The 24801-nt window shown below is 40.0% G+C and overlaps 1 pseudogene; it reads left to right on the plus strand.

Moving 5' to 3' along the window:
* Nucleotides 1-1431: 1431 nt before the first annotated feature.
* On the plus strand, nt 1432-24211 carry LOC143696389 (synaptonemal complex protein 1-like; annotated as a pseudogene).
* The last annotated feature ends 590 nt before the right edge of the window (nt 24212-24801 follow it).

The raw sequence follows: 24801 nt of genomic DNA on the forward strand, positions 1-24801 counted from the left end.
GCCCAGCCCTGCCCCTTTCTGTCTGGCTGACCTGGCCTTTGGCCCTGGCAGTGCCCTTGGCTGCTGGTTCCTGGTGCCTGAGCGGCCAGCGCGGCACAGGGCAGGTGGCCATGGCACAGCCCCCAGCAAGGGATCCCCTCTGGCTCTGGGCACTGACACCAGCCCTGAGCAAGGGGCCCAGGGCAGCTTTCCATGCCCACCAACCATCACAATGCTTTTGCCCAGAAAAAGGTACTTGGACATGTGTAACTCTTTGTTCTTATTGTCTCGTATTCTCCTAAATCCTAATTGTCCAAATTTTTATTACTTTAATTATATTACTGTTTTATAAAACAATTTTATTGTTTTATAACAATTTTTTAAAAGTTTAAAAACAAGTGATTGGTGTTTTTCACACAGTGCCCAACACACAACATCCCATGTACTGATGTTTCTGGAGGAGCCATTTACAACACCAGGGGCTCACAGGATGTGAAAAACGCCAATCACTTGTTTTTTAAATTTTTTAAAGTTTCATAGTAATACAATGGTTAGAAAATTATCAATATAATTAGAGTAATAATAACTTGGATAATTTGGATTAGGAGACAATACAAACAAAGAGTTATGGACATCTGGGTACCTTTTTCTGGGCAAAAGAAGCCTGAAAAAAGACACACTTTAAGAGAGGATTCACCCTTAAAAACAATAACCTGTTGCATATTCATACACCTCATACATGATGCATAAATTCCATTCAAACCAAGGAGTCTGTTCAGTGTCAACTTCTTCCTCTGAATCCTGACGGCATCTTCAGGGCTGAGCAGGCAGGAAGAAGTTCGTTTCCTCTGATAGGAAAGCAATAAATTCTCTTTCTCTGAAAGATTTAGGTGTCCTGTGGCTGCTATCTCGCTGCAAGTCCTTTCTTTAAAAAAAAAAGTATCTCACATAGCATAGTTTTCATTTTAACATTATGTTATACCCTAAAACTAGATTTAACACACTACTTAAGAAAATTAATACAGCAAAACTTTCTGACATAAACACATATAATATTCATTTGAGTATTTGCGAAAAGCCAATCATAAAATACGCATTTTTCACACAGGAGGACTGAGCTCCCCCATTTATTCCCTGTACAGGCGGGACCCCCCCTTCCCCTCAGACGTCTCCCGCCTTCCCCGCGACGGCCAAAGTCCCGCTGTGCTGCCCCCGGCCGGCGACCACGGCGACATCGCCAACCCGCCCGGGCCCCTGGGCTGCCCCGAGACCTCTCTGGCGTCCACGGGCGACGAGCAAGCCCCGCCCATGGCCCCGATGGTGCCGATGGCCCCGCCGATGGCCCCGCCGATGGCCCCGATGGTGCCGATGGCCCCGCCGATGGCCCCGCCGATGGCCCCGCCGATGGCCCCGCCGATGGCCCCGCCGATGGCCCCGCGGCCGCCGCTCTCTCCGGCCGGGCCGTGCCCGGGCCGTGCCCCGCGAGCTCCGCTAGGCGGCGCCCCCGCCCCCGCGCTGAGGGGCCGCTGCCGCTTCCCGCCCTTCGCGCCCGCCCTCAGCGGCCGCCGGGAGCTGGGGCCGCTCCGCCCGCCCTTTTATCGGAGCCATGGAGAAGGAAAACCGCTTTAAATTGTTCATGCCGCCGCGCCTGAGCGCTGGGCAGGTGTCTGCGGGCAGATCCCAGGTGAGCGCTCGGCCGCGGGGCCGCTGAGGGCGGCCCCAAAGCCCCCCTCCCCGGCCGCCCCTCGGGCTGTGCTGCTCTGGAGGCCGCGGCTGAGGTGGGGACGGGGGGAAAGCGCTGGGGCCCTTCCCCGGGGACACGGGGGCAGTGCTGGGCCCGGGGAGTGTCCGGCAGAGCCCCGGGCTGGAGCACACACACACCTGCCCCTTGCCCCGGCACAGCCCCGGCCTGGAGCACACACACACACCTGCCCCTTGCCCCGGCACAGCCCCGGGCTGGAGTACACACACACCTGCCCCTTGCCCCGGCACAGCCCCGGCCTGGAGCACACACACACCTGCCCCTTGCCCCGGCACAGCCCCGGCCTGGAGCACACACACACCTGCCCCTTGCCCCGGCACAGCCCCGGCCTGGAGCACACACACACCTGCCCCTGCATGGGCCGGGAGGGCTCCTGCACTGGACTCGTTTCTGTGCGTATGCCTGGAGTGGCATATGCACAGACATCTTCGGTTTGAATTTCCAAGACTTTTGTTGTTGTTTTCCATCAAAACTGAAGGGAATCATCTTCTCGAGCATCCGCTCTGTGCTGTAAGTCCGCGTTTGATGTGGGTGATTCAGCCCAGAGAGCGAGCAGGGCTCTGTCGCCGGCCGGGCTCTGTGTACAAATCACAAACGGGACGGGACTGCTGAGGAACTGCCTTGAGCTGTTTTCTTTTCCAGCATCAGTCTCATTACATGGTGATGACAATGGGAAGATGTCAGCAGCTCACATCCCAGGCAGCAGACCAAGAACTTAATGTTACAACTTACTTTCAAAGTTTTTTGACCAATCACACAAAGCAAAAGCATATTGACAGTAGTTCTATCCAACCACTGTAAGCACAGGTACCTTTGGTTCAAACAATGCTTGCCTTTTTTGAATACAATACCTGCTGCTTGTAAGCCTTAAAACACAATGCACAGAGCTCCATTATTAAGCTTAGAACTTCCTAATATCTCGCTAGATAAACTTTTCTGTAACTTAGGGAGTTATTCTAGACAAGCGTTAATACACAGACCATTGTTCTATTTGTCCTTTTCTACTTTTTAAATAATTTTTCTGCTGACCTATCTCATGGCTCCTGCTTGGCTCTAATCACAGTTCTGCTGTCTCTGAGGCTGCCTTTTGCAGCTTTCCCAAACCCCTCTGATTTGATGGATTCCCACAGGCCCCACTCAGATGCTCGCACTGGTGTTGGTGTCTTGGTCTCACCAGATCAGGTGTGCAGTGAAAATGTTCTGTCCCCACACTGAGTTATGGGAATTCAACAAGTTATTTTTTCATGTTGAAGCTCCTTATGAAATATGTTGAGATTCAACAGGATATTCTGACAGCAGATGAGTTAGCTGTTTACAGGATGAACCTCTGTGACTTAAAAACCTTGTAAAAGGGTATTTTCATGCTGAAACATAATCAGATATGGTCTAGAAGTGCCCTTGGAAGCAAAGCAAAAAAGAAATATCAACTACTGGTTTTCAAAAAAGTAATTTGTCTCCTTGAGTCCTTTGCCATGCACCAGGGCCCAGCCAGGCAGGAGCTGCTGAGTTCCCTGCATTGAAAGCTCCCCTTTGGCCACAGTCTATAAATCAAACTGCAGGACACCAACAGTTTGATCAACCACTGGGCAGGAAGAAGTGAGTTCCAAAGCCATTACCAATACCTTGGGCTTTGAAATTTGTAGGCAGCTGTTTTATTAATGACAAATTCTATTTTCACATCACACTGTAGGGATTTTTTATGGATTTTATAATTCTTCTTTACAAATCTACCCATAAGGAACTAATGTTTAAATTTGTGCAGGGTTTGAACAGATGCTCAGATGATGACTTTAAGCTGCCATTTGATGTGTCGAACAGTGGCGAAATCACTGATTCAGGTACGATTGGAACATTTGCCATGCACCTTCTTTAGATTTTTATATATTGTCAAGGTTTAATTTTCATGAGTAGTCTCACAGTTTCATATCTGTAACTGTTAAACACAGTTTCACTGTTACTTTTATTAGAAAGACATTGATCAAAATCTCTTCATGTTTCAGATACAATTTCACAGCAAGTGAAACTTTGCTCTGAAGTAGATGAAGAGGTCAGCTAAGTATCAACTCTGCACATCTAATTCCTTGGGGTCTTTTGAATTTGTTCCCAAACAGTGCCTAAAGCATTATTCAGTAGATATTTCAGGGCTAAGGGAAGTAGTTAAAAGGGAATAATGTTTTCTGTCTCCTGTTTAAAGCTGAATCACTTAGAGGAGATATTTGTGATTTAGTGAACATGCCTGGAAACAAATCTTTAAAAATTAAGGTGATTGCAGTATTGCTGTTGTTCTTTCTTTGTTTGAAGTGCCTGTGAAGTCCATGAGCTTTAATTAGAGTAAGATTTGAACACTTAAGTATCCTTGTGGAACTGGTTCTGAATATTCTGTTGAGGGGCAGAAGGGTTGAAGTCAGAGTATTCTTTGGAAAACTGAAGTAGATTATCCCCATTGCCTTGTCTGGCTTTGTTTTATCTGTAAAACAATGAATTCAGGGGTTTCCTCAAGCACTGGATTCTTTTGACAGTGTCTTTACCAGCAGATCTCTGCTTTAGCACAACTCAGTCCAGCTCATTTTTTTTTGCAATAGCTTCTGTACTTTGCAGCTACAAAACACTCTTTGCTACCACAAAATAAAACACATTTCTTGCACTCTCCCTGCTGATTTTCATATCCCTGACAACTTTTTAGACTTTTTTAATCCTAAGCTATTAAAGCACCATCAGGACTGGAACAAAACTGTGATGCAGCCAAAACAAGGATGGTGTTTGGGGGTGTTGTAAGTGAACCAAAGGGCCCTTTGGGCTCGTGTGTTGCTCTCCCTGCCTCGACCACTGGCCCAGCACTGCTTGTAGGACACTTTCAAGGTGTTCTAAGGGCACAAGGGTGGTGGTTTTCCTTCCTGCTGCGTGTGTGAGCAGAGAACTGCTGGGACACTTGGGTATTTGTAAATCCCTGGGTCCAGATGGGATCCATGCCAGGGGGAGGAGGGAGCTGGCAGATGAGCTTGCCAAGCCTCTCTCCATCATTTATCAAGAGTTGTGGCTCACTGCTGAGGTTGCAGATGATTGGACACTGGCCAGTGTGACACCCATTTACAAAAAAGGTAGGAAGGAGGATGCTGGTAATCACAGGCCAGTTAGCCTGGCCTCAGTGCCAGCAGGTGAGCTAATGGAGCAGTTCCTACTGAGTGCTATCCCACAGCACTCACAGGATGGCCAGGCTATCAGACCCAGCCAGCGTGGCTCTACGAAGGGTAGGGCATGTCTGACCAACCTGGTCTCCTTCTGTGACCAGGTGACCGCCTGGTGCATGCAGGAAAGGCTGTGGATGTTGTGTATCTGGACTCCAGCAGGGCCTTTGGCACTGTCTCCCCCAGCACACTCCTGGAGAAGCTGCAGCCCATGGCTTGGACAGGAGCACTCTGTGCTGGGCTCAGAACTGGCTGCATGGCCGGGCCAGAGAGTGATGGTGAATGGTGCTGCATGCAGCTGGCAGCCAGGCACCAGTGCTGTCCCTCAGGGCTCTGTACTGGGACCAGTTCTGTTCAATGTTTTTATAGACGACGGGGATGAGGGCATCGAGTCCTTCATTAGTAAATTTGCAGAGGACACTAAGCTGGGAGCTTGTGATGATCTATAGGAAGGAAGGAAGGAAGGAAGGAAGGAAGGAAGGAAGGAAGGAAGGAAGGAAGGAAGGAAGGAAGGAAGGAAGGAAGGAAGGAAGGAAGGAAGGAAGGAAGGAAGGAAGGAAGGAAGGAAGGAAGGAAGGAAGGAAGGAAGGAAGGAAGGAAGGAAGGAAGGAAGGAAGGAAGGCTGGCTCTGCAGAGAGACTTAGATCAGTTGGATGGATGGGCAGAGTGCAGCAGCATGAAGTTCAATAAGTCCAAGTGCTGAGTTCCACATTTTGGCCACAGAAATCCCCCACAACGTTCCAAGCTGGGGACAGTGTGGCTGGACAGTGTTGAGGCAGAAAGGGCCCTGGGGGTGCTGCTGACAGCCGGTTGAATATGAGCCAGCAATGTGCCCTGGTGGCCAAGAAGGCCAATGGCTCCTGGCCTGCATCAGGAATGGTGTGGGCAGCAGGAGCAGGGAGGTCATTCTGCCCCTGTGCTGGGCACTGGTGAGGCTGCACCTTGAGTGCTGGGTCCAGTTCTGGGCCCTCAGTTTAGGAAGGATGTTGAGGTGCTTGAGCACATCCAGAGGAGGGCAACAAGGCTGCTGAGGGGTTTGGAGCACAAGCCCTGTGAGGAACGTTGGAAGGAGCTGGGCTTGTTTAGCCTGGAGAAGAGGAGGCTTAGGGGTGACCTTATTGCTCTCTCCAACTGCCTGAAGGGAGGTTGTAGCCAGGTGGGGTCGGTCTCTTCCACCGGGCAGCACTGACAGAACCAGAGGACACAGTCTCAGGCTACAGCAGGGGAGGGATAGGTTGGATATTTGGAGGAAATTTTTCACCAAAAGAATAATGAAGCACTGGAATGCTCTTCCCAGGGAGGTGGTAGAATCACCATCTCTGGATGTGTTTATAAAAAGACTGGACATGGCACTTGGTGCTATAGCCCAGGTGTTGGGGCAGAGGTTGGACTCGATGATCTGAGAGGTCTCTTCCAACCTCATTATTCTGTGACTCTGTGATTCTGTGTGTGTTCATGGCAAGATCACAGGTACTCTTGGGCAAAGTCTCTGAAGCTGCTTTTACTTAACTCAGCAGTGTCTGTCAGAAGGAGAGGACAGAAATGGTGTGAAGAACCTGCTAGAAGGAATTTTGGCTTCACTGATAATTCTGGCAAAACTTTTATTGATTTTGGTGGACTGCAGTTATCCATGTCTTTAAGCCCATCTATTTGGTGATGTCTGAAGGGGGTTTGGGATATTTCATTGTATTTGTTTCTCCTGTGTGCTCTGTAAAGCCTTTTGATGCATACATAGAGGATGCACCAAGATTTGTGCATCCTGTGCATAAACTTGGGCTCCTGATCATATATCAACTTCTATCACCATCTGTAGAAAAATATTACTCTTGTGATGTTTCTAAGAGATAAATACATTATCTACAACAGTATGAATTAGATATTATGTACTATTAATTAGATAGTATTTGAGATTAAATTGTGGAACCTGTTTCAATAGAATACAGAAACAATGAATGAATTGTTCTCAAAACTCTACAAAGAGGCTGAGAAGATCAAGCAGTGGAAACTGACTGTGGAAACTGAATTAAACCAGAAAGAAAGAAAGCTCCAGGAAAATAAAAAGACTATTGAAGCACAGAATAAAGCCATTCAAGAACTGCAGGCCAGTATTGTATAGTATACATTCAATAAACAAAGTTAAGCGCTTCCTGATTCAGTATGACACTATTATTGATACAATTAAATCTTAAAGACTGTTGCAGTTTGGTTTGTGCCTTGAGAAAATGATTATTTTGAGAAGTTGCAGGCACCTGTCCTGTGTGTTTGTCTGAAGAATATACCTGTAAGTGTCTCATTTGCTGCTAAATTATTGTTCATTAATTATTGCATCTTTCATGCAAAAGATGACTCAGCATGTAATACCAGCTAAAACAGACTTCTGTCTACTGATGCCCCAAATTACATTTTCATGAGGGATTTGAGAAGTCAAAGTGCATTTCTAATCTATTTTTCAATAACAGTGTCTTTTTGCATTTATTCCCTATGAAATTAGTTTGAAAATGAAAAACTCCATTTGAAACTGGAAGATGAGATATGTGAAAATAAAGATCTCTTGAAAGAGTAAGTAATAGAACCAAGTATATATTCTTGTGGTGGAAATAATCAGTTTCCATGTGGGCAGTTTTATGTAGCTGTGAAATTTTGAAGGTCATTTCCATTGTTACTCCTTAGGCAGACAAAGTACTGTGCACTCCTGTGCAAACAGGATATTTTTTCCCTCCTTTAGAGCTGCTGCTTCGAGGCATCTGTGTAATGTGCTCAAGGAAACCTGCACTCGCTTCACAGAGAAGACCAGCAAACGTAAATGCTTTTTTAGCTTTTATTGATCAGAGTAAATGTACTTCTAGCTTGCTCTAAATTCACAAACAGAAGAAAGAAGAAGAAATTTCTCGTGCTGTTCAGAGAAGTTCTCCAGTTGGGATCGACTGGATGTGGCTCTCAGAGTGAAAAGTGAATTTTAAGTGGCTCACAAAATTGGAAGTGAAGCCCCAGGTCTAACAGACTTTTGGTGTGTAATGCTGAATGCAGAGGGCTTTTGAAGCCAGTGAAATTGTTTGCTGAAAGGTGCCAGCCTGGGAGCTCTTTGGGTGCCCAAACAGTGACCCAGGGTTGAGGCAGTGCCCACAGCCCTGCCTGGCCCTGGCAGCCGCTCCAGAGCAGGGCAGGGCTCCTCAAGGCTGCTCAGCCCATTGAAGGTTTGCAGGGCCATCCACACACTGGGAATATATTAAGACAGAAGAAGTGACCCTTCATGCCTGTTTTTAGGCAGTAGAATCTACTCTGAATTCCCAGCACTCTCTAACAAATTTCCAGAGCTGACATTTCCTGTTTTCAGCCATCACACATTTATGGGGAGAAAAGGTCTTAACCCCAAGGTATAATGAGTAACTGGAATTCTTCTCATGAAACTGAACAAGCCAAGACAGTTGGACAAGTTAATGAAGTTTAAATTCTTGAGGTTTTAAAATATGTTCTTGATTGGAAGTTCTACTTTATATGCAATTTAGAATTGTTATTCTAATCATTAGAATTTTACTAACTTGATTCTGGATACTTAAGAAGTGTCGATTTCTTTTTAGCCTTAATTCTAGAAACACTTGTATATAGATGTACTGTTCTTTTTTGATAGCTGTTTCTTTTACTGTTCTCTTTTTAATTGTTTTCTTAGGAAAAAATAGTATCAATTACAAAAGTGGAAGAAGGAAAATATGGACATGGAGTGTTGCAATTTTCTAATGACAGCTCTGTGGTTATAGGTATCTGCTGATAGGAAGAAATTCAGTGCTAAACCCTAGATTACAGTTTAGAAATACTAACAGTGTTGATACATTATTATTCAACAGCATTAATACTATAATAATTAATATGGTCACATCAACTGATCCAGAATTAGACTTTTCACAGAAAAAAATATCTTAGGAAGGAAATTTAAAAGCTGAGCTTGCTTAATGTTTCAATGAAATACACATTTTCCCTAGATTCTGTAACTTTTGGCACCATGTTTCATAAGGACTTATTTAATAAGAATGGAGCTGGTAATTCCTTTTTTAATTCATTTTGCTGATTAAGTATAATGACTTGGACAGCTGGCATTCTTGTTGAAAAGAAAAACTTTCTCATATGTTCTTGCTTTGATAGATGAACAGGAAAAGGCAGAAACAATACAATTGTATGAGGAACTTCATAGCAACATAGAAGTAAGTGACCAGGCTTGATGAAAGGAATGTGAGTTATGTGAGCTGAGCTGAGTTCCATGTTTATGTTGGGATACTGTTTGTATCCATCATGTGTGGGTATCATGTCATGTGTGATGCAGGAAGTTGGGTTTTCAATCCCTTTTCAAGAATGATTTTTGTGTTCCATAAAACACATTCAATGGAGAAAGTGCAGCAGTGTGTGGGATGTGGATCCCTGTGATCTGTGGGATGGGTGCTTAGTGCTGGGTCACTGCCACAACTTCTGGCTTCTTTCTGGGCTCTGTTTCACCCACCTGCTGGTTCCTCAGAATGGCTGAGATGGGCAGCAGCCCCTGGAGAAGTTCCAGGGTTTCCAGTATTGAACTTCAGATATTAAATTTTGTTTTTAGAGAATGACAGCGGCATTTGAAGAGCTTCGTGTGCAAGCAGAGAACGACAGATCGGAAATGAGTTTCAAATGTGAGAATTCAGTTTATTGTGTTTATGCAGCTGGCTCAATTTTGTACTTCATAGCTTGTGTTCCACATGCAGGGCCAGGGCAGACAGATGTGAAGGGCTGGAATGGTGAGCAGGTCACCCTGAGACACTGGGACCCTTCTTTTATTCATGCAGCCTTTGTTCACTGCCTGGCCCCTTCTGTTGCTGTTCCACTGGGCCAAATTTGGAACTTTATTTTTCAAACTGTCACTCAACATTGAAGTTTTGTCTGTGAAGTACAGTCTAGAGATCAATACTTATTTCACATAGTTGGTTTACTTAAATGATAATGCACTAGTGTATAGCTACAGAAACTTTAGCTAAATGCTCTCTCTCTGTATGTATAGCCTGGTGTGTTCCTGTTTCATTTTCACATGCTCTTTTCTGTTTGTATTTTGATTATAAAATCAAACATTGCCTCAACAATTACTCTTGGGAAACAAAAGGTACAGCTGTACAATTCCAAGCAATCTTAAAGTGGAAGTTGTATTGAACTTGGAGTATATTTCAGCTAGAATGTTAACTGTGGATGTTACTGTATCTCAAAAGTAAAAGAAGAAGCAGAAAAAGTGGACAAGTTTGAAAAAGAATGCAAACTGGAAGTCAGTCAAAAGGAAAAGCAGGTTTGCTCATTTTACCATCTCATATGTAGAGCTTTGTTTGTGACTAAAGGGGCAATGCAAGAGCCAAGAAGTGTTTCTGGGTATTAGTAAAAAAGACAAAATAACACCTGAAGCTGCATTTAAGTCAAATTCTGCTAAGTTTAGTGATCTTTCAGTACCTTTAGTCTACTGGAACTTATGGTTTGATTTTGAATTGGAGAACTTTTTTCTTTAGAGTAATGTGACTTGATCAATATTTGGCTAAGATTATATCTAGCAAAATATTTTCTATCTGTCTGTCTGTCTATCTATCTCTCTATCTCTCTATCTATCTATTTAATCTAACTTGAATGACAGCAAAATGTCTGCTTATCATACCTGGGGTACAAATGAGAATTAACATCTGTCCCTTTTCCAGACTTCATGATGATATTTCTTGCATTTTTCTAGATTTCAGCTCTCACCATAGAGAGAGATTAAAAAGATGTTGTCATAAAAGACATCAAGGCTCAGCTGCAGACGTCACAAAATAAGATTGCTGACTTAATGGAAGCAAAATGTAAGAGTTCTGCCTGCTGTGTTCAAATGTAATTGTTTATAGAATTTAAATGTAATTGTTTATGATTGTTTATTTATGAGATGTAATTGTTTATAGAAGCATAGCAAACAGGGTCATGATAGTTTTATTCTGTTGCTGGTTGGCAGCAGAATTTTGGGGCCTTGAAGGCCTTATTTTTGTTTGGAACAGGAGCTGCTCCTGTGGGAGCAGGACTGGCAGGGTCGTTTTTAGGGTGAGTCAAGCACTGAGAGCTTTGGAAAATTGCAAGGGGAAAATATATTGCTTCAGTATTGCAAATTTACAGTCAGGCAGATGTCACTGAGGAAACTTACTTTTCAGAACTTGATTTTCAATATTTTTAAACCATCTATATTCAAATTTTATCTATTATTTTATAGTATATGATGTCAGTACCATTGGTCTTTGTTAAATTCTTTAAATGTATGTAATTTTCCATTTTTGGCAGTACTTTTATATACATATATATAAATATATTTATATATTTATTTTATATATTTATTTATATATATTTATATTTATATTTTATATTTTTATTTTTATTTTTATATAATATATTTATATTTATATTTATATTTATATTTATATATACTTTTATAAATATCCTATTTTTAAAAATATTAACATCTTTTTTTGTTTAGTACATCATGAAGAAATGTTAACGGAATCCCAGGTCAGTAAAGAACATTTGAGGGCAGAGCTGGAAGAGGCTAAAATGTCATTGCAAAAGGCAGAGGTACCCCTTGCTTATAGTTTTACAGTAGAAATAGACTAGAGGAGTATTTGCATAAATAATTATGGATACTTTAGACATGAAACAGCTGTAGCTGTTTGTGCAAAACATGTTTAGAAATGATATCATGTCTTGAAGGTTACTCAAAAGAACTTGGAAACTGAGCTCCAGACTAGAGTGAAAACATTAATTCAGGTTACTGGAGAAAAGGAAGAGCAGGAGGAAGAATGTAAAAAAATGAAGGCTTTGCTTGCAGCCCTGACAGAGGAGTTGGAGACTTCTGTTGCCAATTTGAAAAGCTTGCTGCAAGAAGAGCAAAATAGGTAAATGAATGAGTTTCAATTCCAAGAGTGATCTTGCAGGTTGCAGTCTATGACAAAATCAAGAACAATTGGAAATGAAGCTGAAATTTGGAGGTTTTTTCCACACAGTGGTCTAAATGCAGAGAATTGAATGTAAATTTTTTTGTTGGTGATAGTTGATACTGGTCTATAAAAAGTAAATTTTTGCCCCCTCCAACTTTCATAACTCTGTCTTTAAGAAATAGAGATTTCTGTAGGTATAGATTTGTTTACTTTTATGTCTACTGTTCTGAGGTTGTAAAAGTGTAATTTGATATGTGCTGCAGGCAGATAGATCATCTGCCTGTTGAAAGGTAAATGTTCTTAAAGTGCTTGTGCTAAGACTTTGTCTTATTGTCCTTGAAGTTTCAAATGCAATGAGTGCTTTGTACCCTACATTTGGGGTTTTTAATTTACCATTTTCTTAGATTAAAGAAATATGAAGATGATTCAAAGCTGCTTACCTTGGAGCTCCAAAAGAAATCTGCTGAACTGGGTAAGGCTTGTAGAAAGGCAGAAAATGAGCCAGGCAGTAATAAAAATGTTTTCTGCTGTTGTCTGGAAATGGACTGTCTCTAGTAGGTGGAGAAATGATTTTACAGTACCTGTACCTATCAGGAATGCCTGAATTTATTTTGACTCAGCTGATCCCTTTTCTTTGGGGGTCATTGGTGCTGGCAGCAGCCAAAGGGCAGTGCTGTGCAGAGCTCCAATAGTGAGACCATTCCTGCATGAATTCTTCTGGAGGTAATTTTGGTTTCCAGCTAAGAGCAGCAGCACTGCAGGTGCCAGGAGTGACTTCTGCAGCAGAGATAAAACCCTCCCATTGAGGTTTCTGGCACCCTGCCCATGCTGGAAGTGGAATGATGCTGGCAGGGGTTGTCTTTAAATATCATCAATGTGATATCCTGTGCTTTCTAGGGATGTGCTCCTTAGTCCCCAGAGTGAGAGCTCTGCCTTGCTGCTGAGAACTTGCAAAAAATACCAGCACTGTCAATGTGCACATAGAAACCATTTGGAAGTCAGTAACAACTGGTTTCCTTTCTCAGCATATCCATGTGGTACCTTCAGCAGTTCAGATTTTTTTCTGGAACAATGCAGGTGCATCAATACTTGCAGAATACTCTAGTCTAACAGTCCATGGTTTATTTGAAGCTATAATTGTGGAAAACATAGAAAGGCCCTAAATTTTATTTAAGATAAATATTTAGTTTCTCTTCAGATAGAGATTTGCTAATGTCTGAATCATTTTTTCAAGTCTACATTTAGATTAAGTCATAAATTAGCTTTTCAGCTTCTTAACTTAATCCAACAAGTTTTGAGAACTGGGTATTGCAAAGGGGTAAATGTTTTATACTGCCTGCTAAATCTGAAAAATCATTTTTGTTCCATTAATTTTACATTCCATGTGCTGTAGAAGAGATGACTAAAGTAAAATGTGATAAAGAAGTGCAACTTGAAGAGCTGTCAGAAACTCTGGTAAATATTCATTTTATTAATCTCATGGCATTTGCTCTTCATATGAAATTCCTCTTGCTTTGTAAGTATCTTAAATGTCATAAATAAACACCATCTAGTCTACCTTGACATTTCTACTAAACTTTCTCACACACAATTTCAGTGTTTTCTTTGGAGAACTTTTTTATTGCCACTGTTTTTCTTGTCTCCTGTGCTTTTGGTTTTTCTTGTCTCCCATGTTTTTGGTTTTCCTTCTCAAGGTTTTTGGTTATTTCCTTCTTTGTTCATGCCCATTCAAATGCCACTCCCTCTGGATATAAAGTTTTCCCGTTTGTTCTTCCTTACAGGCAGGTAATTAGCTCTGGCCTCTGTGAACCCTGCTGTACTGTGACACAGGCCCATTTTCTGTCACAGAAGTCTCAGCTATATGAAATACACTCTGAACAGAGGTTTCTTTTCATTATGATTTTAGATTTACAAGCCTAACAAGAATCCATATCAACTCAAGTTAAGATAGTGGGAAATCAGGTGTGCATTTCACTGTGTTTGCTTGTTGTTCTAATCTGTGCATTGAGTGTTCTGAACTGAGTTTCACTCATTTTCTAAAATGGGCAAATTGGAGGACTTTGACTGAAGAAGAGTCTTGAGGCTACTGTAGAAAATATGCAGAGAGAGAAAAATGTGGAGAGAGCAATGAAAATGCTCTCCAGATGAGAGAGGTCTGAAGTAGGGCAATAGTAACATGTTTTTAGAAATAGTGAAGTTACACATCATGACTTGGACACAAGTTTATGCATAAGAAACAGCACCCAGAGCAGTGTCCCACCCTAATTTTGCAGCCCAGGTAATTAAACTCACAGCAGGGGACAGACATGAACAGCACTGGTGTCACAGTTCACTGTCTCACAGCACTTCCAGATCCCAGCAGAGACTGGAAAGATCCAACCTGGATAATCCATGCCATGGATGTTGTTGGGTTCTTCTGAAAGCCTTGTGCTCTTAGTTCATGTCTGATAACCTCCAGCAGTTGGAGTTTGCACATGGATACTCAAAACTCTTCCTTTTCATTTTGCAGAAAGAATTCCAGGATTTGAAAGCACAGCTGACAAGTACAGCTGAGAAGGAACAAGATTATTTAAAGCAGCTTGTGACTCTGAAAACGGATCTTGAACAAGAGGCGTATGACCATTTTGAAAATACAATATTTAATTAGTTTTGGTGGAGCTGCTTTAATCCACAGTGAAATGAACTAGGATTGTTTTCTAATGAAAGTTTTGAACCACATATATGCCATTAATTCTAGACTTACATTTCTAAATTCCACTTTCTCTATTTGTATGTATTCTATGGCATATGTAGTTGTTCCATATCTCTTTGACTTATTTAACAAGAAGAGAAAGTTTCTGAATTCATGGTTAATCTTGCTTTGAACTACATCATCTTCATTAACCATTAGATTTATATAAAAGTTGACTCTGATTTTCTTTCCTTCTTCTGTCACCTTTTGACATCTCTCTGACTCTGCTGCAAAGCTTATATTTGTAGATAAAGGCCTGGACTTCTTTCAGCATGGAATAAGACTTGATAAGGGGTATGTTTAATTTAAAAGGAGATTTCAAAAGGCATCTTCTTATTCCTCTTGGCCATTTGTTTGAAATTAGGTTAAGGAATGAACAACTAAGAGTGTATCTCAGTAAGCTTTCACTAGAGAAAGAACAAACAGCACAAGAGAAAAATGCTGTGGCTGCAGAAGTCAAGAAACTGCAAGAACAGCAAGAGGCAAGTTGTAAACTTCCAGGTTTCATGAAAGGACAATACTCAATTTGACAAATTACTCAGTTTTACAAATTAGATGATGAGCTGCAACATGACTTGGGTCTGTAGAGTACCTGAGCTGTTTTTTGTGTTTGAGTTGGAAAGGAAGTGTATTTACACTTGTGAGCAAGGCAGGTCAGTGTGCTTTGGATGTCTTTGAATTTTTTAAGAAGTCACTTTGAATTTTATTTCTTTGCTGACATATGGGTCTTTATTTAGGATAGTAAGAAAAAAGAAGAAAATACAAAGCAGTTAGTTGAAAATCTAGAAGAGGCAAATAGCCAGCTAAGGCAAGTAAAAACAAATATTAATAACTGATATTGTGAAAGGAAGTAGACTCAAATACTTAGTTGTGTTCAAATGCTGCTTTCTGGGATTTTTTGATTAATGTTTTTTCTAGATTATATAGCTAAACAGAAACTATTCAGAATTGCTGTTGGCCAAGTAGAAATTTTCTCAGATCAGAAATACCAATTGCTGCAGGAACAGTGTTTGCCATCATTTTGTATTACATAGTAGGAGCTGTCTTGTTGTGCATTAGACACCTCAGGTGAGAAGGCAATGAAAATGGAAGGTGAAGGTCATGGATTAAATGTGACAAGGCAAAACTGGGTAAGAGTTACTCTCTGTATCACCAGTTCAATAGACAGGCAGCTCCCATGTTTCACAGCTGCATTGCAATAGTCCAGGTGAGGATGTATTTTCCTTGGCTTAGCTGGAACATCTTTTCCTACTTCAAAAAAGTATGGACAGTTCACACATTGACTTACTGGGCATGTTGCTGCATTTCAAGAACATTTTCATTGAGCAGCTTATGAAGTTCCCATCAACATTAGCAGCTCTTTTTAGAAAATAAAAGAAGGGTTTCTTAGAAGTACTGAAAATAAGTTAAAGGCAAGAAGGAAATATTTACTAATGCTTGTTAATTTGGCACTTAGAAATGAACTGGAGTCTTGGAAGGAGAAAATGGCAAAGACAGGTGAAGAGATGAGAAGTACCCTGGATGAAAGAGAAGAAAATGTATGTCATGTGTCATGCAAATATCTTACAGAACCTGTAGGAGAGCATTAAATGTAAAATCTGTGTTGGGATTTTTCTGCAAAGCTCTGCCTGGGGGATGTAATCTCTGCCAGAGGTTTCTTCTCTCTCAGCTGCTGCCAGCTGTGCCATTGTGTGTGCCCATGCTGAGCCCTGGTATTTCAAAAGACAAGCACAGTCACGGGGATGTTCACTCTTTGCTGCAAGTTTCATATTAAAGATTTGGTTCTTTTCAGGCAAACAGAGAACCTGCTTTTCTGATTTTTCATATACCCACACAATGATGGATAGGCTCTGGATTAGCTTTTTATATGTAGTGTGAGTTTTAGCTTAAATAGATTCAAACATTTTTACTTTTCTTTCTGTTGGTTCAAAGCAACCTGGGGCTTTTAGCAAATTTCAAAATTTCATTGTAACAGTCAAAGATTTACAATTGTCATTTCAGGTAAAGAGTACTGAAAATGAAATTTCAAGAAAGGAAAAGCCATTGAAGATTCTAGAAAATAATTGGGAAATTTATTTTTTCATGGATGTAGGGAACTTCCTACAAGTGTATTTTTAAATTGTGAAGATATTGGGATATTTTTCTTCTTCTTTCCTAATTCCATAACCACTAAGGAACTGGTTCACTGCTATTAATTAACATCTTGTGGTACTTTATGGCTAAAACTCTGATTATTCTAACATGTCAGCTGGTGTTGCAGTCCCATTGGAACAAACCAGACTGGTGCAAGTGCAGGTTTGAGAACATTTACAGGAATTGCTCACACAGGGAGTCATTTGTAGAACTTACTAATGAATGTCTGAAATCTCTCTTTCAGATGAACAATTTAAAGAAGCAGGTGGAAAATAAAACCAAATGCATTGAAGAGTTGCAGCAGGAGGTGGGTAGAGATTTTCATTTCACAAATACATAAACACATTATATTTTGGGTTGCCTTTTCAGCAGGTTTGTGTCTGCTGTGATATCTTTAGATACACCTATGTAATTTAAAAATTCTCCTTTCTTATCCTAACCCTGAGCAAATTAGGGAGTCATCTCAGGAATCACTTGATTTGTTAAATGTGCCTTAATTTGAAAAGAGCAATTACAAAAATAATATCTTTAATAAACTTCATTTTTCATTTAGTGCATAGTGTTATTTTTGTACTTATAATAAGTATCTCAGTTACCAGTTGTAGAAAATAATTCTGCACTGGCACAAACTGTAGTAACTTCACTGTAAAAATAAAGAACTTGTATTTTTTGTCATGACATCTTCACACCTTCTGTCAGCAGCATCTTAGTTGTAATTCCCATTCTGCACCTCATTTGTTATTCCCTGCTCTTGCTCAGGAGGAGCCTTTCTTAAGGTCCTGAAGAAACAGTAATTATCACAGAAATGAGTTGAACATTCATTTGTTTGAAGAATTGTTCTGGAACCTGAGCTGCACAACAGAGAGTTATTTGCCTGATGAAAGCTGGAATTTCTTGATGCAGTTAAACCATTACATAATTCTATTTACTTATTAAGGTACAGTGCTTGTTTTGTTTTATTTCAACAGAATAAGGTGCTGAAAAAGAAACTTACTGCAGAAAGCAAGAAAAGCAATACTTATGAAGGGAAGGTAGGTTTAAATAACATCCTGTAGAAGATGAGGTGAGTGTTTTTAAGTGCCACTGTAAGTAATGATAATACTTGTTCAATACGTTCTGAGCTGGTTTGGGATCTGGGATACAGACTTTGCAGGAATGAGCTCACAGTTTTTAGAAGATGCTTCCATTTTTAATCATTGGGCACTGACTGTTGGACATTTAAGAGATGGATTCACATTGCAATTAATGATGTTTCTAATCTGTTCCTTTTTTTTGTTCTTTTGTTGATAGTGGACTGAACAGGGTTCAGCAACCTCATTGTAACAGAAAAGCATTTAAAAGACATATACAAATATGTGTATATATATATTACTTTTTTAAGGCTGTTCTTTAAATGTGTTCTGCAGTGGCAATCCCTCTGATGGGAATATTGTGTCCAGCTTTGGGTACTGCACTTGAAGAAAAGTGGACTTTTTTGAGGATATTCATATGATAACCTTAAAAGGAAAAACTGTAATCAAGATGCACAGCTGGGAGAAAAATGTACCATAAAAGCTGTGAAAATCTGATACAGATTTACAAGAGAGGGAATCAAATCTCCATCTGTATTTGTTTTTTTCTGAGGCATTCACAGCATTTAGGGTGACTGCTTAGGGCAGTCTTCCCCACTGGGGTGTTGCCATTCTTTCTTTGAGTATTTTCCAACTCACTTCAGGCCAAAGTTCAACTCTTTATTAAAAAAAAAGCTGAACTTTTAAATAGGAAACACTTTAATCATATACCTGAACAGTAACAGTGTGTTTGTGCTCAAAAACAAGAGGTAAGAAAAAATCATTAACACAGTAATTCCTAAACAAATAACAGCTGCAATTCTGCATTCTCAAAAGGTGAATAAATTGCAGTTAGAGATGGAAAATATGAACAAGCACCATAAGGAAGCAGTTGACACCTATCAAAAAGACATAGAAACAAGAAAAGGAAATGAAAATAAACTTTGTGAAGAGGTGAGAGGTGTTAATTTTTACTGCAATTTAATTTTTTTAATTTAAAATGTTTTTATGAAGCTTTATTGGCCAGAGTCCTTGCTCTTCCATTTCAGACATGAATGGAATTTGTGTATGCCTGTGAGCAAAGCTTTAGTACATGAGGTGCTTAGGCTGACGTATTTGAATATGTCTTTGAAAATAAGAACTCCATTAAAACTTCTTGCTTTCAAGATATAGTTCAAAGAAATTCCACCCTTGGTATAAAGTCAGCATAGTTAAATTAGATTATAACTTCTCCCATATTAGTATTTTTCTGCCCACACTTTTTTTTTGATGGCAATGCTAAGAAATGTTAGGGCAGAGTGCTTGAAATGGCCTTTTGGTTTGAAGTGAACTTGCCTGCCATGGCTGTACCTTTGATCTTGCCCATTTTAACAATCTGCAGAAAAGATGAGGGATTTGAAAGGGATCTTAAAAGCAAATAAAGCCCAAGTGGGACTGCAAACTTTGCACCCACAGGGGAAAGAAGAAATTAGGATTTAAAAGAAATATATGGTAATGTTGATGAATGAAATGCAATTTATTACTGACAGGTAGAAAAGATGAGGTTGCTTTGTGATGAAGCAGCAATGATACAGAGAGAAACTGATGCCAGATGTCAGCACAAGGTAACTGAGATGATGGCACTGATGGAAAAGCACAAGGGAAGAGATTTTCCTGCTTGCTGTGGTTTGCAGTGTGTGATACCATGTTAACAGCATGTTTATAACTTGTGATACCACGTTCATGACCTTTCCAAAGCAGAAACAGGCCTGAATCTGGGAAAAGGAAGCTGAACACATGCTGGACTTTGCATCATCTAAAATCAAATTCATTTGAAGATTTTCAAAAGATTCCTATGGGCAGATAAATTCCATTCATCTAAACTTCTGGGATTTTTAGATTTTTTTCAATTCAGGCTTCCTTTGATACCATCTGAGTGCAATATTTTTCAGTATCAGTTTGGCTCTTTCTCTGAGATGACTTAGTGACTGTCAGCAGTTTAGCCTGACATATTTTAGTTTTCCTTTCTATTCCTCTATTTTGCAATATCTTTAGCAGATACATTAATAAAGATGGCACAGCTGGCTCTTAGTGCTGAGCACATATTGCTGCACAGAAATCAAGCACTCTCTGCCAGTCCACAAAATAATACTTGAATTGAACATTTTCTGGTTTACAGTTTCTGCAGAAGCATCAATGAATCTTTTCTTTCTGAATCTTAAGAGCCTGGTTTGAAAGAAATGATGTTTTAAGACTGGATAACTCTATAATTGTAACATTTAGTCACATGTTTTGAGTTTGTTGTTGGTTTGGTTTTTTTAACCCAGAATGAATATGATAAAATGGTTGAAGAAAAAGATGCAGAGTTAAAAGTCTATAAAATGAAACAGCAAAAGCAGTTCTCATCAGCAAGAGCACTGGTAAGGAGTACTTTCCAATGTGCAGTAATTCAGTGAAGGGGCTGATGTCCTTGTGGAGTGGTTTTATACTGGCTAAGGGCCAGGCACACACAACAAAAACATTCACTCATTTTTCTCTGCTGTAGTTGAGCAGAGGAGGGGAAAGAAAAATTCAAGTTGAGATAAGGATTAGGAGAAAAACACTTTGAGGGTAAAGCAGATTCAAACCTAAATAGCATCAAAAATTTATTATTAATAGGATTAAAAATGGGTAATGAGAATTAAAATAAACCTTTAAAACACCTTTTTTCCCAATCCCTGCCTCTTGCCCAGCGACAGCACAGAGAGACAAAAGATGGGATCTTCAGTCAGTTTGTGACTTCTAAAAATCTTTTTTCAGGTTGCTTAGAGAGTTTCTTTTTCCTGCTGTGCTCTGGGGTCTTTCCCACCAGAGACAGTTCTCTGGGAACTTTTCCAGTGTGGTTTTAATTTTTACCAGTAGCAGTCCCACCCAAGCTGCTGCAGCAGATCTTATTCTGGGCACTAAAAACTCCAAATGTTTCTAGAAATGAATTGGAGTAGCAGTGTGTTTGTGTCTGCTCTTGCAGATAGTGTGTCATGCTCTGACTTCCCACTTGGAATAGGAAACTTTTGTTTTAAATATTTCGATTGTGCCCTCTCAGCCCTGTTCTCCCAAGTGTTTTAAGGTCTTACCTTGAACATTTCTGATCAAGTTCCTGTTTCTTATAGTGCTTCAGTCTTTTTAAACAAGCTAAAGCAAAGCTTCAAGTATAGGGCTGAAAAGCAAATAGAATTCTCTTGTGTATCTAATGAGTGTCCCTATTAATTACTGTCTCACTTGGGACTGTTTTCTTTTTTCTGGGCTGTGCATAGTTAACCCTGTCCTTTATTTAATGGTTTGTAGGAAAATGAGCTGTCATGTTTGAAAAGTGAACTGGCCTCCCTTAAGGAACAACTGAAAGCAGAAATTGAAGAGAAGGTGGAGTTTTTTATTCACTGAGCAGTGGGGGTGAGAGGTGTGGCCTGGGCTTGTGCTGTGGGAGGAGTTGGATAAGAAATGAAACTGAACAGAAAAACAGGGACTTTTGAATGCTGGGGTTGTGCTAAACCTGGTCATATATTTGTGTGAACTTTGTAACACTCTGTGATTATAGATTATATATAAATTAACAACAAAACAAAACTCTCCTTTATTTTAGTTAACTTTAACTAGCTAAAGCAAAAAAGTTCCCTAAACTGTAGGGGTTTTTTCAGTGACTTTTGAATGCTGAGGTTCTGCTAAACCTGGTCATATTTTTGTGTGAGCTTTGTAACAGTCTGTGATTATAGACTGTGCTCTGTAATTACACCAAGAAGATTTTTAACAACTGAATTCAAAGAAATATTTCCTTGCTGTCACATAACTCTTTTGTAGGAGAATCTTGTAAAAGAGCACTCTTGCAGTATGATTCCTGAAAGTGAAAAGAAACACAAGGTAACTTCAACTTTTTAGTTGCTTTTAGAATTTGGTAGTGTTTATATGTGTAGAATCAATTGAAGTGCCATGATAATTTATTTGCATTCAACAAAAGGCATTGGAATGCTTTGGACTTCAAACTTTTTAAAGAAAATAAAAATTTATGTTCCTGGGACTCCTAAACCTTGTTTAGATCTATACAGTGAATCTACTCATGTAAAAATAGAAAGTCTCCAAATTATATTCCTAAAATAAAAAAGATAAAAATAAAAAATATCTCCTTCAGTGCAGGAAGCCCCTTGGGCAGTCCAACACTGAAGTTTTGTAGCTCCTAACAGTGAATTTTTCTTGTTGCATCTTACTTCTCTGTAGATGATTTTTTTTCCCCCTGGGATAAGAAGGGATTTTAAAGGGTCCTACCATTCCATGGAGATATTAGACAGCAGTTTCTGGAAGGGCTCCCACTGTGTAATTTTTCTTGCTCAGTTGTTGATTTTTTTATGTCTCTGGAATTGTTTTACTCAGTCTTAAACGTGTCCATTTGTAAAGGCACTTTTCCTCTATGGAAGAGAACAAAGCTGATCTAGCTGTAAAAATGGTCAAAGTATCAAAGTAGTCCTGACTGCAGAACTTACCCTTCTTCCCTGTCAGGAGTTCACTTGTGGTTTTCATATTGGAGCAATGGAATCCAGCACCACTTTGATGTTATCTGTCTGAAAAAGGACTGCACTGGACCATTCAAGGCTTCTCAGTTTAACTTCTAGTGAAAAGACTATTTTAAGTAACACCAATCTTGATATAGCTATCAATCTTTCTCTGAAAGCCTTTCCCTGCAGTTTTGTTTGTTCCCATTTTCTTTGATGTTTGATATGGTCCACATGTAGTGGCTACAGTTCAGAATAACCTGAATTTCTGCAGATAAGCATGAAGAACTGAAATACAATGTGCCATGAAACTCAGCTCTTCCATAGCTTCCCCTTCATTCTCCTCATTTGGCAACAAAAATAATATAAAAAATGCTATTTCCACCCCACCCCACTTTGTTTGGGTCATTGCTTCATGTTTGGATGGAAGGAGAAGAGTTCCACCATTTCTCTCAGGTGAATTCTTGGACACTCAGACTGTAAACTGGCTCCTGAGTTTGGCTTTAGATTCCATTCTTGCCCCATAAAATAAAATCTAAAAATAGAAACGTTTTCTTTCCCAGACATATGCTATAAAGACTCCTCCAATGGATAAAATGCAAAGTGGAAGAAGCACAAACCTGCCTTCAGAGCAGAGCAGCAGGAAAAAGCAGAAAGTGCTTGTGCAGCTGGACACTCAGTCAGACAGCTCTGAGCACACTGACCTCCTGGTAAGAGTCAGAGAGCAAATCCTGTGCTGAGCACTTCTTTGTGCTCACTGCTGGGTCTGAGAATGAAAATAAAGAGTTTGGGCTTCCACATTCAAGCCAATATTTATGGGTATATTTTTAATTGATTGGTTCTTTCTGGAATTGTATGTACATAATTAACATGCTTTTTATTGAACTGTTTTGCCTTATAATGACATCTTAATTTTTTTATTTTTCATAGTTTAATATCCATAGGGGGAAAGAAAAAGTAGTTTTTAATATAGTGTGAGTAAGTAACTTTTTCATTTATTAGAGCATAGTCTCGGAAGAAGAAATGTTTAAAAATTTGTACAAAGATTTTCCACAAGCTTCACAATTACATTCCACAGCACCCAAAAAGGTATGTTAGCCTTTCCTAAGATTAAAGCAAGCAGTTAATCAGATTGTTTACAGAAACTAAAGGATGGCTTTATTTTCCTTCCTGGACCCCAGCTCCATCCAGTGTGAAATCTCCAGGCTCTGCTCTGAAACTCAAAACCATGAGGAGAATGCGCGAGGCGGGCTGGGCTGCGCTCTCCAAAATGGACAGGAAAAGGAAAATTAAAGATGTTGTAAAGTTCTTTGCTTAAAATGCAGAAATACCCAGTGCCCTGGCATTGCTTGCAGGGTTGTTTTTCTCTCAGAGTTAGTGCTTTGTTGCATTTTTCTGACATACTCGGTGTGTTCAATACTGTGTTCATTCCTTTACACATATGAACTTTATAGATCTATAACTGCAACCCCTGCAGAGCATTTTCCACCTTTCCTGCCTTGTGCTTCAAAATGTTGGGACAAAAATTGGCCAATTTTAAATTTTGAAATAAATAGAACTGCATAGAAAGTTGTTTCAAAGCTGTTTCTGGCATTAGAAAGTCTGGTTTTAAAGAACTTCTGTTCTTTTAAATTTACTCCATTTTTCTTAACACATAAATCATAGTGGAAGAAATGTTGCTGTTCAATGTATGTTCTTTTACCTGAAGTCCTCTTGCTTTTTCCTGCATTTTAATGGCTGTTAGACCTGTCTTTTTAGACTGTTTTGTTTTCAGTATGTTAAAATGGTTTTGAAACTTCTAAAATTGCAGTAGAATTGCTTGTATTTAAAAAGATTTCAGCTTCACAAGGAGTAAAAGATGCACGGTATAAGATCGTGAAAACAATGTTAAGATGCCATTAAATTGTTTATCTGAAATATCAAGTATGGGACTATTTGTTATTGCTTTAAATATTTGAACACAGACAGAAATCACCCACCAGCCTTCCTAGGGACCAGCAGAAGTCCAAGGATAGATTAGAACATCTATTTCTGTATTAATCCTTGATTAATCTTGGTTTCACAACAGCGACAAACCCTACTTCAGAGCCTACACATAACAAGAAAACTACAAGTACATGTTAAAATATAATGCAAAATCAAAAATCCCAAATGCAGGTGAAGTGGGAAGCAAAATAGATTTGTTTTCTTCTTTTTGTGTAGTCTTAGGGATAGGCCAGTAGTTTGGGTTCCTTATGTTGAGCTGTTGAGCAGCGATGTAAATGAGATTTGTTATTGTATGTAGCTAACAAATATTGTGCAGAGATCTGGAAGAATCTGCTGTGCTTTCCCCATGAGCACTTGAAAGTGAAAAATGGAAGTTTGTACTGCCCACTTCTGGACTCAAACAGTAACTAATCAACTAGAGCCTTGGTATTTCCTAGGGACATGAATCCATGGGATATCACATAATTCTCCTGATCCCGTGAGTGTGTCCTGTGAGGTGCTGTGTAAATCACCTGAAAAAGTACAAA

The sequence above is a fragment of the Agelaius phoeniceus genome, chromosome 34, assembly GCF_051311805.1.
Source record: "Agelaius phoeniceus isolate bAgePho1 chromosome 34, bAgePho1.hap1, whole genome shotgun sequence".
In the NCBI taxonomy this organism is placed as follows: domain Eukaryota; kingdom Metazoa; phylum Chordata; class Aves; order Passeriformes; family Icteridae; genus Agelaius; species Agelaius phoeniceus.